This window comes from Taudactylus pleione, unplaced genomic scaffold (assembly GCF_031769625.1).
Source record: "Taudactylus pleione unplaced genomic scaffold, aTauple2 ptg000417l, whole genome shotgun sequence".
Lineage (NCBI taxonomy): Eukaryota > Metazoa > Chordata > Amphibia > Anura > Myobatrachidae > Taudactylus > Taudactylus pleione.
The window spans coordinates 551546-567833 of NW_028284819.1; the positions used below are offsets into that span (position 1 = coordinate 551546).

The 16288-nt window shown below is 43.7% G+C and overlaps 1 protein-coding gene across 2 annotated transcripts in view; it reads right to left on the bottom strand.

The window, feature by feature from the left end:
• Nucleotides 1–13573, bottom strand: part of MAG (myelin associated glycoprotein) — a 241989-nt gene extending 228416 nt beyond the window's left edge. For both annotated transcript variants that reach the window (XM_088447082.1, XM_088447081.1), the window contains exons 1-2: nt 13484–13573; nt 6275–6323 (exon numbers count right to left, since the gene is read on the bottom strand). The gene's annotated coding sequence lies outside the window, so the exon portion shown is untranslated. The remainder of the gene's footprint in view (nt 1–6274; nt 6324–13483) is intronic.
• Between the last annotated feature and the right edge of the window lie 2715 nt (nt 13574–16288).

The window sequence follows — 16288 nt, forward strand, 5'->3', positions numbered from 1 at the left end:
ACCTACTGTACATGCAAGGTAATAATAACACTGCACATGTGATCACTTTACTTCCGGATCTGGACCCTGTCAGACATACTGTACATGCGTAGTAATCACACTGCACATGTGATCACTTTACTCCCGGATCTGTAACCTGTCACACCTACTGTACATGCGTGTTAATCACACTGCACATGTGATCAATTTACTTTCCGATCTGTAACGTGTCACACCTACTGTACATGCGTGGTAATCACACTGCACATGTGATCACTTTACTTCCGGATTTTTACCTTGTCCCACCTACTGTACATGCGTGGTAATCACACTGCACATGTGATCACTTTACTTCCGGATCTGTATCCTGTCACACCTACTGTACATGCGTGATAATAACACTGCACATGTGATCACTTTACTTCCGACTCTGTACCTTGTCACACCTACTGTACATGCGTGGTAATCACACTGCACATGTGATCACTTTACTTCCAGATCTGTACCCTGTCACACCTACTGTACATGCGTGGTAATCACACTGCACATGTGATCACTTTACTTCCAGATTTGTACCCTGTCACACCTACTGTACATGCGTGGTAATCACACTGCACATGTGATCACTTTAATTCCGGATCTGTTCCCTGTCACACCTACTGTACATGCGTGGTAATCACACTGCACATGTGATCACTTTACTTCCTGGTTTGTACCTTGTCCCACCTACTGTACATGCGTGGTAATCACACTGCACATGTGATCACTTTACTTCCGGATTTGAACCCTGCCACACTTACTGTACATGGGTGGTAATCACACTGCACATGTGGTCACTTTACTTCCTGGTTTGTACCTTGTCCCACATACTGTACATGCGTGGTAATCACACTGCACATGTGATCACTTTACTTCCGGATCTGTACCCTGTCACACCTACTGTACATGCGTGGTAATCACACTGCACATGTGATCACTTTACTTCCGGATCTGTACCCTGTCACACCTACTGTACATGCGTGTTAATCACACTGCACATGTGATCACTTTACTTCCGGATTTGTACCCTGTCACACCTACTGTACATGCGTGGTAATCACACTGCACATGTGATCACTTTACTTTCGGATCTGTACCCTGTCACACTTACTGTACATGCGTGGTAATCACACTGCACATGTGATCACTTAACTTCCTGATCTGTACCCTGTCACACCTACTCTACATGCGTGGTAATCACACTGCACATGTGATCACTTTACTTCCGGATCTGTACCCTGTCACACCTACTGTACATGCGTGGTAATCACACTGCACATGTGATCACTTTACTTCAGGATATGTACCCTGTCACACCTACTGTACATGTGTGGTAATCACACTGCACATGTGAGAGTGGAGAGTACTGGGGAATTTGCAGAATGTAGTCTCTAAGGGCTACTATTGCTAACACATTCTAAAGATGGCTACTCTTTCCAGATCTTGGGACATTTCACAATTTAGCAGCCCCCATAGAAACCTATGCAATCCCTCATTCTTCTATGGCTGTTTTTGGATAAGTTTGCACAAAAATCTTTTGATAATTATGAGCTGTCATAGTATCAATAGTATATGCAGGGCTGGCACTTCTTCCCAACAGATCGATAGGTGCCTAGGTACACTCAACAGTAGTGAGGTAACCATAGATGTCAGTGACCGCGGCACTCCCAGGCTAATGCAGGTATAAATCAATATATCTCTGTAAAGGATTAACTTGATACGTGTGTTTTGAATAGAAATGAGGCCACCTGCTGTGACTCGCACATGCATCATTCCCCATGAAGTCATGCCCCTTAACCACGACACCAGGACCCATAATTTTCTGGTGTTCACCTTGTATTGTAATACTGCGAACACTTAAGAAAATGTGTAAAGTGGTCTCATAAATGGCTCCCAGGAAGGAGTTATCAAATGGAAAGCGATTTGCCATAGTCGAGAAATGCGGGGCATAGTTTGAGTGAAATTGTTCCCCTGGAGAAGGTTTCTCTGGGTGGCGTGCAATGTATCCTCGAGAGATATGCAGTAATCAATGTACGTGAGCGCCCACGACAAAGACAACCTCGACTGACCACAAAACAGGAGGACAAATTTCCAAGAGTGTGTTGCAAACGGGATAGATTTCAAACAGCTCATCAGATCCGTGCTGCTCTGATGGAAACGGGGAAGAAAAGTGAGTCAAACGTAGCCGGTGGCTTCAAGAGATGTGTTGCAACCCGAAAAACCATTGCTTAGGCCCATAAATAAAAAGAAAAGGCTATTGTGGGCAAAAAAGCACTGGAGCTGGACCACTAGTCAGCGGAAGAAGGTTCTTTTCATATGCAAATTGAAGTTTGAGATGTTTGGGTCCAAGAGGCGATAGTTAATTTGTCGTGTGACAAGCGAATGCTTTTTCCTGCTTGCATTCAGTCCACAGTCAGGCATGGGGGAGTTTCATTATGGTCTGGGGATGTTTTTGAAGTGGTGTGGTTAATGACTTCGTAAAAATTATGGACTCCAAATGCTACCACAACATCCTGGTCATCACTTCCGGCACCTACCTTTTTTGTCATGCTTTCACACTACAGCAGGATAATTACCAAAAAAAAATACCTCCATTCTTTGCCACCTCAGAGTCCTGACTGCAATCCAGTTAAACTCCTTTAGGATCATCTGGACAGCTGTGTTCGAGACATGGACAAAAGTACCATAGGAGCAAAGGGTGCAGCTGCTATGGGGCCCAGAGCTGATGGGACCCATCTACCTTGTCAAAGTTACAAGTGTGAAATACATTTTTCACCATTGGGTGATACATAGGGACCCTTACAAACTTTTTGCTAGTTGAGCTGCTGATTCGAGATGTGCAAGTATCGAGCCAAAATCATCTTTGGGAGTTGCTACAAGACAAGTGGGCTGCAATTGGAGCTGAAACTTTATAAAAGTTGACAAACAGAATGACCTGAGTTTGACCTGAGTTTGCACTGCTGTAATTTAAAATGAAGTCCAGGAACAAATGTCCCAATAGCATTTGCTTGTAAGAAAAGGCCGGTCTCAGATTATATCACAGCCGGCCTTAGGCACACAAAAATTCTTAAATCAAGCTGGTGTCTTCCCCTTTACACCCAAATTCACAGCTCAGGTAAGGATATTGCTAATAAATAGAAGAAGATCAAAACAGCATCAAATCTGCTAGGTACACTTGCACACAGTTTTTTGAAGGAACTCATCAGGGAGGTTGTTCCAAACATCTTGGAGAACTAAGTACTGATCTTCTGTGGATGTACCTTGCTCATATCCTTCTGTCTCTTCATGTAATCTCAGACAGACTGGATGATGGTGAGATCGGGGCTCTGTGGGGGCCATATCATCACTTCCAGGACTCCTTGTTCTTCTGTACGCTGAAGATAGTTCTTAATGACATTGGCTGTATGTTTGGGGTGGTTGTCCTGCTGCAGAATAAATTTGGAGCCAATCAAATGCCTCCCTGATGGTATTACATGATGGATAAGTACCTGCCTGTATTTCTCAGCATTGAGGACACCATTAATCCTGACCAAACCCCAACTCCATTTGCTGAAATGCAGGCCCAAACTTGCAAGGAACCTCCACTATGCGTCACTGTTGCCTGCAGACACTCATTATTGTACAGCTCTCCAGCCCTGAGGTGAACAAACTGCCTTCTGTCTCATCATTTTGACTCTTCAGTCTAGAGCACCTGCTGCCATTTTTCTGTACCCAGTTCCTGAGGTTATAGGCAAGGATAATGTAAACAAATATAGACTCTTGGTCTACTACAGGGTCCAGTCTCCAACCCCGGCAATGTCGGGTATCCCAGGTAGTATTTAATAAGCAAAAAAGCGTGTCTGTCTGTTTGTTCTTCATGCACGACCAGAGTTTTGGACCTAACCCCACCGAATTTGGTATGCTGGTGTACTTTGACCAGGATTAGGCTTTTGCCTAGGTTTCAACTTCGTCAGAGCCACACATTGTCACACAATCCCTAAAAATTGTGACTTAAATTATACAGGTTTCAGGGATGGTTCCAATGGAAATTGGCAGTCTGCCAAAAACCTATGTGAAAGCAATAAAAGTATCCTTTTAACCTAGTCCTTTTTAAAGTGGCCATACATATTAGTCAGACTTCTGTGTTTACATGCAAGGGCATAACTAGAACTTTGTGGGTCACATAGCAAGATCATAAAAGGGCCTCACCCAGAGGTAAGAAAACACATACATTTGCCCCCACACAGTAGCACTGTTATGCCAAACAGTAGCGCTGCTTATACACATTATGCAGCGAAATAGCAGTGCCCCTTATACATTATGCCACACAGTAATGCACCTTTTCAGGTGCGTTTTGTCCCCATTTGAAAAATAATGCAATGCTCATTCTGGCACAGGGCACCAAAAAGTCTAGTTACGGCTCTGCCAGTGACATCGCTAATACATGAGATTGCAGCCTATCACTTCCCTAGGTACCAATGACATCGCTGATACATGAAATTGCAGCCTATTATTTCCCTAGGAACCAGTGACATCACTGATACATGAGATTACAGCCTATCACTTCCCTAGGTACCAATGACATCGCTAATACATGAGATTGCAGTCTATCACTTCCCTAGGTACCAATGACATCGCTGATACATGAAATTGCAGCCTATTATTTCCCTAGGAACCAGTGACATCACTGATACATGAGATTGCAGCCTATCACTTCCCTAGAAACCAATGACATCGCAGATACATGAGATTGCAGCCTATCACTTCCCTAGAAACCAATGACATCGCAGATACATGATATTGCAGCCTATCACTTCCCTAGGTACCAATGACATCGCTGATACATGATATTGCAGCCTATTACTTCCCTAGGTACCAATGACATCACTGATACATGAGATTACAGCCTGTCACTTCCCTAGGAACCAGTGACATCACTGATACATGAGATTACAGTATATCACTTCCCTAGGAACCAGTGACATCCCTAATGCATAAGACTGCAGCCTATCACTTCCCTAAAAACCAATGACATCACAGATACATGAAATTGCAGCCTATCATTTCACTATGAAACAGTGACATAGTTATTACATGAGATTGAAGCTTATCACTTCCCTAAGAACCAGTGACATCACTGATACATGAGATTGCAGCCTATCACTTTCAGAGGAACCAATGACATCGCTGATACATGAGATTGCAGCCAATCACTTCCCTAGGTACCAATGACATCGCTGATACATAAGAATGCAGCCTATCTCTTCTCTAGGTACCAATGACATCGCTGATACATAAGAATGCAGCCTATCTCTTCTCAAGGTACCAATGACATCACTGATCTAAGTACCAATGACATCACTGATACTGTACATGAGATTGCAGCCTATCACTTCCATAGGAACCAATGACATCGCTGATACATGAAATTGCAGCCTATCACTTCCATAGGAACCAATGACATCGCTGATACATGAGATTGCAGCCTATCTCTTCCCTAGGAACCAGTGACATCACTGATACTGAACATGAGATTGCAGCCTATCACTCCCATAGGAACCAATGACATCGCTGATACATGGGATTCCAGCCTATTAATTCCCTAGGAACCAATGACATCACTGATACTGTACATGAGATTGCAGCCTGTCTCTTCCCTAGGAACCAATTACATCACTGATACATGAGATTGCAGCCTATCACTTCCCTAGGAACCAATGACATCACTGATACATGAGATTGCAGCCTTTCCCTTCCCTAGGAACCAATGACATCACTGATACATGAAATTGCAGCCTATCACTTCCATAGGAACCAATGACATCACTGATGCATGAGATTGCAGCCTATCACTACCCTAGGAACCAGTGACATCACTGAGGCATGAGTCAGGCAGCAGATCATTTCTCGGTGACGTTATATTTTCCAAGCAAATTGACATAAGTCCACATCTGCCAATGTGACACATGCTGTCTTTCCTCTGTAACTTTTCAAGTAACAATTTCAAAAGCACAATGAACAGTGACTAAATGATGTATTTGTGGTTATTCAGAAGTTTATGTCATCACATTTATTTTCATCTAGACATTGCATCACGGCAGAACCCAGGACAGAATGTCCGTTCCTGCGTCACGGTGCTGTGTGACCAGCGATAGCAGGCTGTAATAAGCGCAGCTTCTTACTGTGCACATCTTGTTCTACAAGCGTTCAATCAACTGTTGAATGACCTCACAATAATAATGTGAAAGTTGGGGACCAAGCACTGTACACAACATACCTGATGTAGTCTCTACAGGAAATGATCATAAAATGTTGATGTCGACAATCTAGGGAGAAAAAAAATAAACATTAGATTCACTTTGCTCCATGAAAAATTGCTTGCTAATACTGAGATACAATGTGTGTGTATTGTGTGTGTGTATTGTGTGTGTATTGTGTGTGTATTGTGTATGTGTGTGTGTATTGTGTGTATGTGTGTGTGTATTGTGTGTGTGTTAGTGTATTGTGTGTGTGTATTGTGTGTGTGTGTTGTGTGTGTATTGTGTGTGTGTGTATTGTGTGTGTGTGTTGTGTGTGTGTTGTGTGTATTGTGTGTGTGTTGTGTGTGTGTATTGTGTGTATGTGTGTGTATTGTGTGTGTTGTGTGTATTGTGTGTGTTGTGTGTATTGTGTGTGTATTGTGTGTGTGTATTGTGTGTGTGTATTGTGTGTGTGTATTGTGTGTGTTGTGTGTGTGTTGTGTGTATTGTGTTTGTTGTCTGTGTGTATTGTGTGTATGTGTGTGTATTGTGTGTGTTGTGTGTATTGTGTGTATTGTGTGTGTGTTGTGTGTGTGTATTGTGTGTATTGTGTGTGTGTATTGTGTGTGTGTGTTGTGTGTGTATTGTGTGTGTGTATTGTGTGTGTGTGTTGTGTGTGTATTGTGTGTGTGTGTATTGTGTGTGTGTGTTGTGTGTGTGTTGTGTGTATTGTGTGTGTGTTGTGTGTGTGTATTGTGTGTATGTGTGTGTATTGTGTGTGTTGTGTGTATTGTGTGTGTTGTGTGTATTGTGTGTGTATTGTGTGTGTGTATTGTGTGTGTGTATTGTGTGTGTGTATTGTGTGTGTTGTGTGTGTGTTGTGTGTATTGTGTTTGTTGTCTGTGTGTATTGTGTGTATGTGTGTGTATTGTGTGTGTTGTGTGTATTGTGTGTATTGTGTGTGTGTTGTGTGTGTGTATTGTGTGTATTGTGTGTGTGTATTGTGTGAGTGTGTTATGTGTATTGTGTGTGTGTGTATTGTGTGTGTGCTGTGTGTGTGTGTGCATTGTGTGTGTGTGTATTGTGTGTTTGTTGTGTGTATTGTGTGTGTGTGTTGTGTGTGTGTGTGTATTGTGTGTATGTGTGTATGTCTATTGTGTGTGTATTGTGTGTGCTGTGTGTACACAAACTATATATTTATTTATTCTTTTAAATTATTTATTAACAGTTTCATATATAGCGCAGCATATTCCGTTGTGCTTTACCAGGGCTGGATTTCCCATTAGGCAACCTAAGGGCCCGTGGACGTGGCCCCTTTGCCCAAAGAAATCCGCCCAATGAAAGCGCTCCCAGAGGAGCACTGTGGGAGTACCGCGTGACGTCATGACATCACGCGGTCCCGCACCGCTGTCTGCAGAATGCACAGTGCTCTCTCGGAGAGTATGTGTGCAGTCAAGGTGTGTCGGGGCCGCCTGCGCAGGAGGGAAGGGTGCCACCAACTCACCATCACCGGGCTTGCAGCATACACACACATAGGGGGTGGGGGGATTCCAAGTACCTAGAATACCCCCCTACCCATCGATCCATCTGACCATGTTTTTTTTTGGCTGCTGGCAGCTGACTCCTTATATATACACTGAGAGGCTGCCCGCTGCCAGAATATAGGGGACACTACAGCGGCAGAGAGGCTGTCCGCTGCCAGAATATAGGGGACACTACAGTGGCAGAGAGGCTGCCCGCTGCCAGAATATAGGGGGCGCTACAGCGGCAGAGAGGCTGCCTGCTGCCAGAATATAGGGGACACTACAGCGGCAGAGAGGCTGACCACTGCCAGAATATAGGGGACACTACAGCGGCAGAGAGGCTGCCCGCTGCCAGAATATAGCGGGCACTACAGCGGCAGAGAGGCTGCCCACTGCCAGAATATAGGGGACACTACAGCGGCAGAGAGGCTGCCCGTTGCCAGAATATAGGGGGCGCTACAGCGGCAGAGAGGCTGCCCGCTGCCAGAATATAGGGGGCACTACAGCGGCAGAGAGGCTGCCCGCTGCCAGAATATAGGGGGCACTACAGCGGTAGAGCGCAGCTCTTCTCAGGCAGTGAGTTCTCTCATGGAGCTGTCAGGCAGAGCTGCCGGGAGAGGCAGTGACTGTCTCCACTACCTCAGCAGATGTGTGTCTCATAAGTTGAGTGGTGCTAGGGAGGGGGTAGTCTTTATTAAAGTATGGTGGCTGGGTGAGGCCATCACTGTCTTCCACTCTGTGATGTCCCGATAGCCAATGCAGGTGTATGTCAATGGGTGCCGGGGGAGGAGGGGAGCGCCTTAATAAATTATCGTGGGTTGTAACTTGCATTAATAAATAATGGTGGCTTATTTGCTGAATAAATGATGGTGGACCTACCTCACCTGAGATAACTATATAACATATAACAAGTATGCAGTGAAAATATAAAAATGTAGCAGTATTATGTATGTGTCCTTCTCTCCCTTCCTCTCTCCATTATCTGGGGGCGTCTTTAATAAATGATGGTGGCTGTGGTTTATTTCCATGCGTGTTTTTAAGTGAAAGAGGTGATAGAGGTGTGTATGTGTGTAGGTGTGTATGTGTGTAGGTGTGTAGGTGTGTATGTGTGTAGATGTGTAGATGTGTGTATGTGTGTATGTGTGTAGGTGTGTATGTGTGTATGTGTGTAGGTGTGTGTATGTATGTGTGTAGGTGTGCGTGTGTATGTGTGCATGTGTGTAGGTGTGTGTGTATGTGTGTAGGTGTGTAGGTGTGTGTGTATGTGTGTATGTGTGTAGGTGTGTATGTGTGTATGTGTGTAGGTGTGTGTATGTATGTGTGTAGGTGTGCGTGTGTATGTGTGTAGGTGTGTAGGTGTGTGTGTATGTGTGTAGGTGTGTGTATGTGTGGGTGTGTAGGTGTGTATGTGTATGTGTGTGTATGTGTGTAGGTGTGTATGTGTGTAGATGTGTGTATGTGTGTAGGTGTGTGTATGTATGTGTGTAGGTGTGTATGTGTGTAGGTGTGTATGTGTGTTGGTGTGTGTATGTATGTGTGTAGGTGTGTAGGTGTGTATGTGTGTAGGTGTGTGTAGGTATGTGTGTAGGTGTGTGTATGTATGTGTGTATGTGTGTAGGTGTATATGTGTGTAGATGTGTAGATGTGTGTATGTGTGTAGGTGTGTATGTGTGTAGGTGTGTGTATGTATGTGTGTAGGTGTGCGTGTGTATGTGTGTATGTGTGTAGGTGTGTAGGTGTGTGTGTGTATGTGTGTAGGTGTGTGTATGTATGTGTGTGTGTGGGTGTGTAGGTGTGTATGTGTATGTGTGTAGGTGTGTATGTGTGTAGATGTGTGTATGTGTGTAGGTGTGTGTATGTATGTGTATGTGTGTAGGTGTGTATGTGTGTAGGTGTGTGTATGTATGTGTGTAGGTGTGTAGGTGTGTATGTGTGTAGGTGTGTGTATGTATGTGTGTAGGTGTGTATGTGTGTAGGTGTGTGTGTATGTATGTGTGTAGGTGTGTATGTGTGTGTATGTAGGTGTGTATGTGTGTAGGTGTGTATGTGTGTGTGTGTGTAGGTGTGTAGGTGTATATGTGTGTAGGTGTGTAGGTGTGTAGGTGTGTATGTATGTGTGTATGTGTGTAGGTGTGTGTATGTATGTGTGTAGGTGTGTATGTGTGTAGGTGTGTGTATGTATGTGTGTATGTGTGTAGGTGTGTATGTGTGTGTATGTAGGTGTGTATGTGTGTAGGTGTGTATGTGTGTAGGTGTGTGTATGTGTGTGTGTATGTGTGTAGGTGTGTATGTGTGTGTATGTAGGTGTGTATGTGTGTAGGTGTGTATGTGTGTAGGTGTGTGTATGTATGTGTGTATGTGTGTAGGTGTGTATGTGTGTGTATGTAGGTGTGTATGTGTATATGTGTGTATGTGTGTATGTGTATATGTGTATATGTGTGTATGTGTGTAGGTGTGTATGTGTGTATGTGTATATGTGTGTATGTGTGTATGTGTGTAGGTGTATATGTGTGTGTCTGAGAGGGCATAGCTATTACACATAATATATCCAAACTGTCCGCCACTCCCTGGGTTCAAATAATGCAACATGTCCATGTGCCTTCCCTATATAATATATGTAATGTGCACAATCAGATGCACTCAGGAGCCCTCAGTTATAAAAAATGTCGCTCTCTAAATCGTCGTTCCTACTATCTGTGTCAGCGTCTTTCATTATTGCTGAGGATCCCTGAGTGCGATCTGATTTTGCTCATTATATATTATAATTAAAGTAACTACACAATAATGTATATGTTGCAGGGCTATTCTGGTGAGACATTTTTTCATTGGTTCTGTAACCAAGTATTTTGAAACCCCCCCTTCAAATTCCTGCATTAACCACTGCGCCACCCTGTCCCAGCTACTCCAACTAGCTCCGGCTGTGGCCCACCCCAGCAGCCATTCTGCCAGCCTGCCAGGTCCGCCACCCACTAGCAGCAGCTCCCAGCAAGGCCAGGCAGGGAGGGGATTACTCTGATGAGCTGCAAGAAACTGTAAAAACTGCATATATCACAGTAGGTGTCAGTAGGGCAAAATACACATTCTCACATCGTATACGCACTGTAATATATAAATATGTGTATCTGGCCCTACTGACACCTACTGGATATATGCACAGTTTTTACAATGTTTTTACAATATACACATATATATATATATAATCACAAATAACCCTTATTTTGCGCTATGGTCAATTCAAGCAGCACCTCAAAGCAGGACCCCTGTCAGCAGGACCCTAACAAATAATAGACAGATACAATAAAGAACCCGAGGGCACTGACCAAAAATAATAACAATAAATTTTAATAAAATGTTAACAGTCCAGAGCTTTATATAAAATGATGTTTGTTCCAATTTAGGAAAAGTCAAAGCAGTCCAGGAAAGTTATTCATTAAACTTTTTCTTCATAAGATGTGGAGGAACTGTTACTATGGGAGGGAATGTCCTGAAGTATACCCTCACACCAAAAATGTCACCCAAGAAAAAAGGCCGATAGGCCTAATTAGAAACTGATACAAGAATTTATCTTTTGCTTTTATTAAAAATGATTTAGAAACAATTTCTTACATCAGAATACCATGGTGTCAGATGACCAACGTCTTAGTGAGGTAGATGTACATCACCAATCACCCCAAAGGGTGTGAGCTCATAGGTGGAAACCTGACGTGGGACAGTAAGGTACGAAACCTTTAACCCTATGCTTTTCATCCCCAGAGTGGAACTTCCTCAGGGAGCAAATTACTGATAATCAGTTACTCCCATTCCTTACCAGATTTTCATTCCAACCAATCAACTAGTTGGATGGTTGGACGAAAGTTGGTCTAGTGTGTGGCCAGCTTTACTCTGCAGCATTTTTTCCCAAACCTGCCTAAAACTTTTGCACAGTGATGATATAGATATATATATATATATATATATACATACATACATCATATACACCACCATATACTCACACAGTGTTTCCCAACCTCGGTCCTTGGGGCATACTAAAGGTGTGTACACACTGGATGATTAAAGTGGATGACTGAACAATAACGATATCGTTATCATTCAGTCGTTCACTTTATCGTCTATTTTTGCACCTAAACGATGACCAATAACGACGAACGACCGATGCGCGTTCCCGCAGGTCGTTCGTCTTTATCGTTCATCTGGCAAACATGCAGGCAAAGCTAAAGATATTGTCAGGTTGCTGCATGTTGGGGAATGGGGGAGAGAGCCCGTCGCTGTACAATATCACTAATGATATCGTTCAGCGGGTGTGCGCAATGTCATGAACGTCATTGAGCACACCCTGCCAGGGACACACTAAACCAGTGGATCTCAAACTCGGTCCTCAGGACCCCACACATGTCGTATTTTCCAGGTCACACAGCAGGTGCTCAGGTGTACTCATTACTCACTGACACATTTTAAATGACCCACAGGTGGAGCTAATTATTTCACTTGTGATTCTGTGAGGAGACCTGGAAAACATGCACTGTTTGGGGTCCTGAGGACCGAGTTTGAGAACCTGTGCACTAGACGATATCGCTTAGTGTGTATGCTCCTTAAAGCTGGGTACACACGTAAAGATTTTCTGTCCAACCATCTAACTAGGTGATTGGTTGGAATGAAAATCTGGTAACGTATGGGAGTAACTGATGATCAGCAATTTGCTCCTAAATGCCAGAAAACAGATGAAAATGACGTCAGACAAGTTTGTTAAATTTTTGATCTAAACAATTTGTACAAACAACAGTTTTTGTCCATTTTCCGGTGTTTGGGAGCAAATTGCTGATCATCAGTTACTCCCATACATTACCAGATTCTCATTCCAACCAATCAACTAGTTGGATGGTTGGACAGAAAATCTTTACGTGTGTATGTAGCTTTACAGTATGATCCATATCGGTGCCACTCAAAGTAAACAGACAGTTTATTAGATCTACGTTTCAATGCTGTATTCAATCATGAATTTTTGTCAGGGTGCAAACTACAAAATAAACAAACAACTTTAATACTTTGCTTGTGTGAGCGCCACCGATATGGATCTTGCATTTTAGTTACACAGACTGTGTTGCAATTGGAAGGGCCTCGGCTCATATTAAAAACTTGCACGTATGCTTATTAGAGGATTGCTGCTTTACAGAAATAATATATATATACTAGGATGCTTTTGAAAGTGATTCCAGTTACGCATGAGAGATATATATACAGTATATAGACAATGTGGATCTCTTTTTTTCAGTTCCTCAAATTCCCCCAAAAAGTAAACCTTTTGATTACTTCATTCATCAAGTGTATTCTTTATCTGTTTCATTAATTACGACACCTGTTTCCAGGTGATATTTCAAGACTGGAGCTAACCCATCAGACATGCTAATGAAGAGATTACATTGTACTATCAGTATATAAACAGACACAATTGTATCCTTCATATTAACATGATCTGTTTATCAGGCAACAAATGAAACTTTGACAATGAAGTCTCTATGTCTGTGCTGAGGCTGCTTAGATGAAATGTCCATTGAATCACAGCACATGTAAAGCACTCACCTTGTATATTTGGCCACAGATCACAGCAAGATTTGTAAAGTGCAACGGAATATACTAGCGCTGTATAAATATATAATGTTAATAAATGAGAGCAATTTGCTGTGACAAAACATGCTGGGACAGTATATAGCAATAAATGAAAGTTACCTAGATTAATTTCTCCTCAGAATCACAGTTCCATAACTTGCTTTCCAGTAATAATAATCACTTCTCCAGCGTCTGCCCCGTGTACATCGCTCTCTTCAGAATAATGACACTCGCAGTTGACAAGTAGGAGTTCTCAAATGCACTTTTTTTTACGTTTTCATCAGGGATGGAGCCCACACAGAAATTCCTGTGTATGTACTATGTGTGCACAGCTCCCTCTCTGTAGCTGTATGGAGATGGCACAGAACATGCTACTGAGTGTACTGCGAGTGTCTGACTGCCTATGTGTAGGTGTGAGGGTGGGAGTACAATCTGTGCCCATCCTGGCAGCAGGAAAGAGCCTGACTCGTCTACTATAGGATGGGTGCATAGCTATGGCCAGCCTGGTACATGGTATTTACAGCTACATGTTCTCTAACAACCATCTCAAAACACCAGAAAGTGTAGTGACATATCAAAAGAGAGAGAGAGAGGGAGAGGGGGGAGGGAGAGAGAGATTGAGAGAGGGAGAAAAAGAGGGAGAGACAGGGGGAGGGAGAGAGTGAGAGAGAAGAGAGAGGGAGAGAGAGAGGGAGAGACAGGGGGAGGGAGAGAGTGAGAGAGAAGAGAGAGAGGGAGAAAGAGAGGGAGAGACAGGGGAGGGAGAGAGTGAGAGAGAAGAGAGAGAGGGAGAGAGCGGAGGAGGGAGAGAGGGGGAGAGGGGGGAGGGAAGAGAGAGGGAAGAGAGAGGGGGAGGGAGAAAGAGAGAGAGAGAGAGAGAGGGGGGAGAGAGGTAGAGAGAGAGAAGAGATAGAGAGAGGAATGAGAGAGAGGGGGGAGAGGTAGAGAGACAGAGAAGAGAGAGAGAGAAAGAGGAGAGGGGAGAGAGAGAGGGGGAGAGAGAGGTGGAGAGAGAGAAGAGATAGTGAGAAAGAGAAGAGAGAGATAGGAGAGAGAGAGATAGGGGGGGATAGAGAAAGAGAAGAGAGAGAGAGAAAGAGAAGAGAGAGGAGAGAGAGAGAGGGGGGAGAGATAGAGAAAGAGAAGAGCGAGAGAGAGAAGAGAGAGAGAGGAGAGAGGGGGGGGAGAGAGGGAGAGACAGGGGGAGGGAGAGAGGGAGAGACAGGGGGGGAGAGAGGGAGAAAGAGGGAGAGACAGTGGGAGGGAGAGAGTGAGAGAGAAGAGAGAGAGTGAGAGACAGTGGGAGGGAGAGAGTGAGAGAGAAGAGAGAGAGGGAGAGACAGGGAGAGTGAGAGGGAGAGACAGGGGGGAGGGAGAGAGTGAGAGAGAAAGAGAGAGAGGGAGAGTGAGAGGGAGAGGGAGAGAGAGGGAGATAGAGAGAGGAGAGACAGAGGAGAGAGGAGAGGAAGAGAGAGGGAGATAGAGGACCTCATTCAGAGGCGGTCGTTAGTTGCAAGCGGTCGCCCTGAATCAGGGCGGCCGCTTGAATCCTGAACGGCAACCTCCTTGTCGACCGTTAAACTGTGGGTTACCACCCACAGCTTAACGACCGACCTGGTTGATGTTCGCGATGGTGATCACCTTCGCGACCATCAGGGCTTACGACCAGACCCTAAGGTTGGGTCTGGACACTCGTAAGCCCCAGGGAGCTTTCTGCTCTGATGGAGCAGGAAGCTCCCCACTGACATCACTGATGATGTCAGTGCGGCCCAGAGAGAGGAGAGAGAGAGACAGAGGGGAGAGAGAGAAGCACTCCAGACGTTCAGATATTCTTTCAGGTGTCAGAAGAAACGTATGATATATGTGCAGAGGGAATCCCAGTCTGACAATGAATACATAAACTACTTGAGTTGTATGTCTGCCCCGGACCGAACTTGTCGACTTTCTGGCTACCTCTTCTGGGAGGGGGCAGCCAGGTCGCATAGTAGGAGGGGGTTTGGAGCACTTAGGCTTCGATTGGATGACGCCATCTGAACATGGCCTTACCCTCCGGGACGAAGCACTGCTTAGTACATCTGAGAAATGCGGAAAAACCACTGAAAACTGCTTTTTCACTTTAGTACATCCCACCCTTTGAGAATATGGTAGCTACTAGTCAGCAAATGACAAAGTGCCTCACTGATGTCTCATGTCCCTATTGGTCTGGTGGAAGTAAAATGTTGGTTTGGGCGACAAAATGGCAGCCACCACTCTGTGCAGGTGACATATATACTTTTATATAGGTTTTTGTTATTTGTTTTGTGTGATAATTATTGTTATTTTTCTGTTTATTGTTTTATTGTTCAATTGAAAAATATTTTCAATAAAAAAATACTCAATTTAAAAGAATATATATATTTTTTTTAAGGCTTTAAGGAAATGCTTTGATTAAAGAAAGCCATACAGTATACCATGACAGTTTCTTTAAAGAACAGAAATACATCTGATAATTTAGTCGCTGTGCAGTGCAAATCACTTGTTTGCGTATTTTCTGTTTGGAATTAATACTATTTTTGTCAATTATGTTTATTTTCTCTATGTTATCAGCTTATTATTATGTCCCATTATGTTTTCTGAGCCAGTCATGTTGACATAATTCCCCACAATTGGAAAGGAGTGGGATGGACAATATGTCATCCTGTTTATCAGGGAGAGATTACCTAAACACAGCGAGCTGTTACAATGTGATATGACCACGCTCACCATAGCCGTGCCCGGCCGGAGCTGCTGACAGGCAAAGTCTGAAGAGTTCACTAATTAACTGGTAATTAGTTGTACAGTATGCCAGCGCATCTCATGAAACAAATGGATTCATTGTACTAGGACACTCTATATTAACTATCCATATAACATGCCAGATATTTAGGGAAATACTTACTTTCTCCT